General features: G+C 43.2%; 1 pseudogene; it reads left to right on the forward strand.

Annotated features, from left to right (window-relative positions):
• Positions 1-2,204: 2,204 nt before the first annotated feature.
• LOC144373215 (atypical chemokine receptor 3-like) lies at positions 2,205-3,729 on the forward strand (annotated as a pseudogene).
• Positions 3,730-9,064: the final 5,335 nt, after the last annotated feature.

Consider the following 9,064-nt stretch of genomic DNA (forward strand, 5'->3'; position numbering starts at 1 on the left):
ACAGCTGTGTCTCTGCACCACACCTTCCATGGTGGTGCCACTCCCAACCCCTGAGGGGAGAGAAGGGTGTGACTGCAGGATGGACCCCCTGTCCCAAAAATCCTGTGAGACTCCAGGCCCAGAGGGCAGAGGCAGAAGCAACAGGGCTAGATCAGAGTCCCTGAGCCTTCCCATTGTCCAAGTCCACTCTGGCCTGGAGGATACTGAAGATTGGCAGCTGCCAGGTGCAAGGGATGTGTCAGAATTGATTTGAGGAGGGGCCTAGAAGAACACTGCTCAGCCACAGGAGGAGGTTTCTCTTATTCTGTGCCCTTGCCCTTGTCTGGGACCATTCTCTTTGGACTGCATCAGGGCCACAGTGTGCATGCCCTGGAGGGAAAGGGAGGGCAGGCCAGAAAAGCAGCCCAGGTGTGAGAGAGTGGCAAATGGGTTAAAATACTAGTGCAGGCTCTCAAAGGCTCAGGGTCCTTCATTTCTTTGGGCTCTAGGATTTAATGCTGTCCCTGCCAAGTACCCAGGCTATGCCAGTAGGGCAGAGAATTGCCACAGCCACCTCCAACAAAGCATTTTTGGGTTTCCATGCCTGTGGGGCTCCTCTACTTCCAGTGACTATGAGAGCAGATGAGATTTGGGGAAGAAATAGTGCCTTAAACTAAGTCAAACTGCAAATGTGTTCCATTTTAAGGAAATGGGAAGGAAGAAGCAGGGCTGCTGCCAGAGGCCTCTGCACTGGAGCCATGTGAAAGAGCAGGGGCAGCATCCATCTGGGTTCACAGGTGCAGGGTGAGAGTCTGCGCAGACACTTTGGGGAGGTGGCAGGAGTATCTTCAGGGCAGCTTGGGGTGGCTGGATAAACCAAGATCAGTCTGGGAGGCCAGGAGCCCATCTTCTGGCATCACCCTCCACAGCCTTGTTAGGCAGATATCCTTTTGGAATCCTTGAAGCTGTCTTAGGACAGGACATCTGCTGATGAGGGTTTGTTTGTCCTGATTCTGTGTTGCCCCCTGTGAGTGGCCTCCTGTGTCTGAATGTCAGCTTCCAAACACTTGGGGTCACTGGGCTGTGGGGATTTCCTGGCTGCTGGGCCAGTGACCTGGTTGTAGAGCAGAGGGTATATCACTACCCTGGGATTATCAGGCCTTCTTTCTGCACATGAAGCCTGGGTTGGACAACCAGGAGGGGATCCTACAACCACCTCTATCCCCTACCTCCCACAGAGGGAGCTGCCAGGCCTCCCACAGTCTTCCTTGTTGGGATTCAGGAGTGGGCCACCTGTTAAGGTTTTGAGGCTGTGGAGGTAGGCAGCAGGTGTCTTCCATAGTTAGGGACTCTGTTCCATGCTTTCCTAAGGAGGGCCTGATTCAGCTGCATGTCCTCTGTGGGTTCCTGGGCCCTCTTTGTGGGTGGATGTTATGCAACAGTTTCCCAAGTGGAGAAGAGCCAAGATGAGGTTTTGCATTTCTGCTAAAGAGGAGAAGCTGATTGCTTCTCCTGGACAGTTGCAGGTGACAGGTCATTGAGTAATATGTATCCCCCTTCATATTTGGGGATAGGCCCTTTGTCCCTAAGGTAATGCTGAGGTGAGTGAAGGTGTTCTAGTGCAGCAGACATGGTCAGGATAACCAGTATATCTTATGTTGGACACTATTGGTTGGAGGAGCCATAATTCCAACCTTGGAATGTTCCTGCTTTGGTTTCTGAAACAGTTGTCAAGGCCACTTGGCACACATTGACTCTTATCCTGGATCCTGCAGAAGTTGCTATGTGTAACATGGAGTCACTTTGAGTAACTCATGGTAGCCTGAATCTTGGCTAGTCACCACCTGTGGCAAGTGACAGAACTGCCACCTACATAGAGGAGACAAGTCAAGTCTGGTGTTTCTTTGGCCCTGTACCATGTTGATTTCACACTCTGAGCACAGCCAGGCTGATGGTGTCTGAAGAAGACAGCCAATGAAAGATAGAAAACCAACATTGTGTCTGTCTTTGGACACTGTATCAATGAGACTCTGGCTGTTTGTTTATGATTGATTGATTGATTTCTTTTCTCCTTTCTATGTGAGACACCTCAGAACTTGGGCAAAACTGCTGGGCCTTATTAGGACCCCAGAAAAATGTTTTGACTGGAAGTCGAGGTTCCCTGATGAGTGATTTCTCTCTCCCATCTCTCTGGGTTGCTGTAGGTCCTTCTCACTCCCCCTACCATGGATATGCATCTCTTTGACTACACAGAGCCAGGAAACTTCTCTGACATTAACTGGCCATGAAACAGCAGCAACTGCATCCTGATTGATACAGTGCACTGCCCAACCATGCCCCACAAAAGCATCCTACTCTACACACTTTCCTTCATTTACATTTTCATCTTCGTGATCGGCATGATTGCCAACTCTGTGGTGGTCTGGGTGAACATCCAGGCCAAGAACACAGGCTATGACACCCACTGCTACATCTTGAACCTTGCCATCACGGACTTGTGGGTGGTCATCACCATCCCCATCTGGGTGGTCAGCCTGGTGCAGGACAACCAGTGGCAAATGGGTGAGCTAACCTGCAAGGTCACGCACCTCACCTTCTCTGTCAACCTCGTTGGCAGCATCTTCTTCCTCACATGCATGAGCATCGACTGCTACCTCTTCATCACCTACTTCACCAGCACCTCCAGCCGCAGGAAGAAGATGGTGTGCCACATCGTGTGCGTTCTGGTGTGGCTGCTGGCCTTGTGCTTGTCTCTGCCCAACACCAACTACCTGAAGACTGTGGTGTCTGCTTCCAACAATGAGACCTACTGCTGGTCGTTCTACCCTGAGCACCGCATCAAGGAGTGGCTGATCGGCATGGAGCTTGTCTCTTTTGTCTTGGGCTTCATTGTCCCCTTCTCCATCATCACTGTCTTCTACTGCCTACTCTCCAGGGCCATCTCAGCCTCTGGTGATCAGGAGAATCAGAGTATCCGGAAGGTCATCTTTTCCTATGTGGAGGTCTTCCTTGTGTGCTGGCTCCCCTATCACGTGGCAGTGCTGCTGGACATCTTCTCCATCCTGCACAACCTCCCCTTCACCTGCCAGCTGGAGAACACGCTCCTCACAGCACTATATGTCACACAGAGCCTGTCCCTGGTGCACTGCTGCATCAATCCTGTGCTCTACAGCTTCATCAACCACAAGTACAGGTACAAGCTGATGAAGGCCTTCACCTTCCAGTATTCTGCCCAAATAGGCCTCACCCAGCTCACCAACATCACCAGAGTGTCAGAGACAGAGTACTTAGTGCTGGAGCAAAACTCCAAATGACCTGCTGTGCAGAGGCCACGTCATGGAGCTTGTGAACATGGCTTATGGTCTTCATAAGAGAGCAAGGGAGCTTTGGGCCTTGATGCCCAAGTGACATGAAGAGGAGAAGGCGTGACATTGTGCATCTTACTCTCTATCCAGTGCTGTCTGTCAAAGTCAGCTTCAGGAAACACTTGACTGGACATCTATACAACAGAACCTTCTGCTCTTCCTGAAATTTTTATATGTTGAATTGTATTTAAGTCTTCATTTTCTCACTATTGGCATACTGCATAAAAAGTATTGGAAAGTTAAATGTATTTTAAATATTGCATGGGAGGTATAATCCTACTCAGATTGCTGTAGTTTTAAGATTAGTTTGACTTTAGTTTTACTAAGGGTGTCATTTTTAACTAATTTAAAGTTATGTATTTATATACATGTATATGCATATATATAAATGTACACCATTCTTCACTGAAATGTGTTCTTTATAAAAGTTTTATATCTCTGTGGTAGGTTGTATTTGCACAGGATATGGAACAAAAATGGCTTCATAATGCTGTTTGGGATGTTAATAGTTTTGCAGAGTTACATTTAAAACAAAAGAAGACTATTACAGGCTACAAACCTATGCATAGAATGAACAGAGTTCTCTTAGTCTGTAAGTTATTTCTTTAATAAAGAACTTTGTTTCCTAAAAGTGCATTCCTGAAAGTGTGAAAGTGTGCCAGCATTGAGGTAGCATTCATGATGTTGCTATGTGGACACATCTGGCACACACATTCAAGCTGAGCAAGAATAAAGAGAGAACTGCCACAGAGCAAACTGGAGGGTTAGTGTGGGTGAGTGGCATGAAAGGCACATCATTCAAAGTGCTGAGTGTGTTTTAGAAGCTCTTCAGGTGGTGTTGGGGAGGGAGGTGGTGGGCAGATGTCTGGAGATGGAAATGCAGGAAATGTGAGCCTGGATCAGCCAGGGCTCCTCTGCTCCCAGCACCAGTGTGACATCCCCTCCCACAATCCCTGTTGAAGGTTGAAGGCAGCGCTGCTTTTACATTCTTAGCAGACCTAAGAAAAAGCTGCACAGGAAATGCATACTTTCTACTTACCATAGACCAACTAATTACATTTCTCCCCTGTCATCTGCACCAGATATAACCCAAGATCTCCTGAAACCTGGAAAGTACCTGACTCATTATGTATATTTTATGTATTTACTACACATTCTCCTAGACATACACATTTACCGTACAGTTTAATTTATAAAGTAGACATAGAGATCAACAATTTTGAAAATTAGAATGACTATATAATTTTCTGTAATAAAAGTTATTTAAAACTTAGGAATTATGTATTTCTAGAGTATCCCATTTAGCCTTTTGGGGGGCTGCAAGTAACTGAACTGCAGAAAGTGAGCCTGTAACAAATAGAAGGCTATTGACTGTGCTTGAGGCAGTAACCAAACTCTGGCTTCTGCATTTCCACATGAACCTTCACTGGGAGGACTCCTTGGAGGAGCACTATCAGAGCCACAGGAGCCACAGCCTTCTACAGACCTGGCTTTTGGGTAGGAGCTCAGGGAAGTGTCCTTCCCATCTTAGCACAGGTGAGGCCATACACAGGTGGGTCTTTTTGAGATCCAGGGGCTACTGCCCTTTTGGAATGTCCCTGAACATATGGGCTCACCAAGACTCACAGCCCAGGGGTCCCTTGGGGTTACAGATAGCACCATTTGCAAAGGCTGCCCAATCTGAGTTCTGAGGCCAGGCATTGTGGCATGCTGACTCCAATATGCTTGACACATGTTCACAGGTTCATGCATACTGTCATGAATGCTATAATAACAGCAGATCAATAAGTGAAAATGCAAGAGAAAGGAAAAATAACACAAGGAACACACAAAGTTGGGGGAAATCATAACATGATAAACACTTATTACCATTAAAATGGGGTCATGTTTACCCTGAGGCTTCTAGAGGTCAAGTTCAAACAGGAAACTCCCAACCAGTGAATTGAGGAGGAGAATGGAGAACAGAAAAGCTGAACTTACGTTGAGTGTTCAGGCCCCTCCCACTCAGTGTGGACCCCTCCTAGCCCAGGAGTTCAGGCATATAGATGCATAGTGCTGGGTTTAGGTGGGTTTCCTTATCCATTCACAGAAGTCTCCTGTGCCACCCAACTTTAGTGACTCCTATTGCCCTTGCTTAGTGGGACCATGGACTACTTTCTTACCACTCTGTAGAGCCGGGTGACCACTCGGTAGCTTTCACCCACTCTGAGGTGCAGAGCAGTTAGGAGGTTTGTGGAGAGCAGGCTGTGCTGGCTCCAAGCCATTCCACACTATGCAGAAGAACACTGCCCATACCTGAGCTACCCTGTTTTATAAAGCAGCAGATTTTCCTGGGCTACACACTTCTGAGTCCAAGTGATGAGGCAGAATGACTCATGCCTTGTCAGACCAAGTGGATAACCACCAGATGCTGGGTATACAAAATTTACTGGAAAGAATTAACCCAACTGGGCACAATGGTGCATGTCTGTAATCCTAGACTCACAGAAAGCTGAGGCAGGAGGATCACTGGTGTCAGGCTAGCCTAGGCAACTTAGTGAGTTCCCATCTCAAAATAAAAAATAAAACTCTGACAGGTAGCTCAGTGGAAACATGCCATGCTATGAGGTTCAATCCCCAGAACAACACACAAAGAAATAAGAAAGAAGGCAATGACCCAGCTGTGCAGCAGCAGCATAAGGCACAAATAGATACATAAGTGAATCAGGTTAGTAAAAAAATTACTCCCTGTGCATTCACTAAATTAAATCAGAGACACATGGACTCCTGGGCACATCAGAACCTCATCCAGAAAACCAGGACCATGAGCTTACCAGACACTGCAGACTCATCACTGGAACACCAGGAGAGGCACGTGGGACTGTGGCAGTGGCATTTCCTTCTTCATCTTGTGTTTTAGTAATCTGACTTTTTTCTCGTTCTTCCTTCATTAGCATGGACAGAGGTTTATCTATTTTATTTTTCAAAGAACATCTTTTTGTCTTGTCATTTATTTCACTTGTTTCTTTTGTTTGAATTTCATTGGTTTCAGCTCTGATTTTTTATTTATTTCCTGTCTTTACTGCTTTGGGTGTTGATTTGTTCTTTTTCTGGGGCTTTGAGATGTAGTGTTAGAGATTTTTACATGTTGTATAAGTGTTCCCATTTACCTCTAAGAATTTTTTTGTATTTCACCCTTGATTTCTTCAACTGTCCATTCACCAATCAATAGTGTATTATTTAGTCTCAATTTGTTAGATATTTTACTTTATCATTGATATCTAATTTCATTCCATTGTGATCTGAGAGAATGCAGAGTATTATCTGTTATTTTGTATTTATTAGGACTTCCTTTGTTGTGTAAGTTATAGTCTATTTTAGACAATCAGCCTTGCTGTGGAGAAAAAAAGTATATTTGTTCATTGATTGATGAAATATTATCTATATCTATATCTATATCTATCTATCATATATATATATATATATATATATATATATATATATATAAATATCTTTCAATTATAAATTACTGATTATATTTTTTTGTTCTATGGTATATTTAATTAGATTTTTTGGGAAAAAGACTCTACTAAGTGGAAAAAAGATGAGCAACTGAATGGGAAAAATATTTAGAAAGGTCATACCTGACATATTATTTGTATCTGGAATGTATAAATGCATATAGACATGTATACACAATTAAAATTATTGAGGTGTACGTGTGTGTGTGTGTGTGTGTGTGTGTGTGTGTGAGTTTGTGGATAAAATTTTATTTTCAAAATTAACCTTTAAATTATGTTTAATTGCAGGTGAATATTTATATTGTTTGAAACTTTTTGATTGTTTTGTTGTCCTGGTAGTTGTACACAGGGACATGTGTGTTCTTGGCAAGAACAACAGCACTTACATCACATCCCAAGCCTTTTCATGTTTGAGACAGGATGTGTATATATTCCCTGGCTACATGGATAACATCAGCCTGCCTCAGCATCCCAAAGATCTGCAAATACAGATGTGGCCCTCTTCAACCAGGGCATATTGAGTCATTTGGGGAGTAATTGGATGGAACCAATACTTCAGAGACACTAGAAGTTATCATGGACAATGCATATGGAAATTTTTCTGCTGAAGGAAATATTAAAATTACAATGGAAACAAGGAACTTCACACAGTGTACTATGTCATGTTGTAATAGTAATTTTCCAAGGAACACTGCACATCATTTTTTGTGTTCACACACACACTCCCACACACACACACACACACACAAAGAAATCACACATATACTTTTACCAGTGAGCTCCATTCTCCTTTAATTTCCTTCCTCTTCAGTTTTTGTATTGGGATGCACACTGTTTTTTGAAGCCTCCCTCCTTGTGCCTATTATACCTGACATATATTGTCTTTGCTTCCCTGGTGCTACCTCAGATATTGATCTGCTTTTGTACTGGGCAGTAACTTCTTTCCCTGTAACTTATGCCTTTCCCTCTCTAGTCCCCTAGGGTATAGACTTCAGAGGGCTGCTTTTCCATCACAATGCTGTCAACAGTTTATATATTTCCACTCAAAATTGGGTGTGAGGTAAGAGTCTGATCCAGTATCAGGTGCCATGGAGGGTGACAGTTCTAGACAGGGATGTACAGAGACTTGATGAGTGATGGGATCAGCCAGAGGCAGGGAATGTTGAAAGTGCAAAAGGCTCAATCATAACACAGAGACAAGGATTAACTCTATATATTTGTCTGATGGTAATACAGGTATGATGTTGCTCATGGCTGGCCTGTTGAACCACGTCCCCAGCCTTCCTTACCATGTAAATATTCTTGGAAGGAAACATGGACCATTTTGGGTCAGCACCTCATCTATCTTCTGGTTCCTTTCATGTTTTCTGGAACCTAGTCTGAAGCTTAATGCAGCTTTGTCTGAGCAGATATTAACAGTGGTCAAAGGGATTAGGGAACAAAAAAATACAAAAAAAAAAAAAAAACAAGAATGTCCACGAATCACCCCAAACTGACCTGATCACACTGGGCCATTATTTAATAATACAAAGAATGTATTTGTTCTTTAAGTCATTGTTCTATTGGATTCCTTGCTATAAGAGCTTGGTTCTTACCCTAAAACATGCACTCCATATGCTATTCATAAAAGGAAGTTGTATTTATTAGCATTCTGCTGAAAAAAAATGAGAGCAATAATGGAGTTTAACTGTATAATAAAGAACTAGATGGCATATAACTTGAAATAGAATATGTGCATATTTGTGTGACATACACATCAGTTAATTATTCTTCTAATAATATCCTTTAACCAGAACTTCCATGGGGTACTTTTCATTGATATTCTTTACTTAGCCCACAGTCCCCTTAATAAATGATAACCTCCTTCCCAAGTTCAATACTGTATTGCTAATATTCTGTGTCTCATTATAGTGTGTGACCCAGTGTCAAACTTTTCTTTATGAGAAATTTCATTCTCAACTATCAGTTTGCCTTTTAAGTACATAACAGTTACTTTTCTTGCCTTTCTAGCTAGCTACCTTTTCAAAGAGAATCTTTCTTAGAGTCAATTTTTTAATTTATCCTTTTTGTGTTACATAATTTCCCTGGTGGTTCATGTTCATTTTCCCATTCCTCAGATTATGAGTTATATGAGGATGGTTCTCATTTCTATGTCTAACTTTTATGACTTGCATTTCCAACTGCGTAACATATATTTTCAATAAGTGTTCAGCCAGAAAA

This window comes from Ictidomys tridecemlineatus, unplaced genomic scaffold, assembly GCF_052094955.1.
Source record: "Ictidomys tridecemlineatus isolate mIctTri1 unplaced genomic scaffold, mIctTri1.hap1 Scaffold_310, whole genome shotgun sequence".
NCBI lineage: Eukaryota > Metazoa > Chordata > Mammalia > Rodentia > Sciuridae > Ictidomys > Ictidomys tridecemlineatus.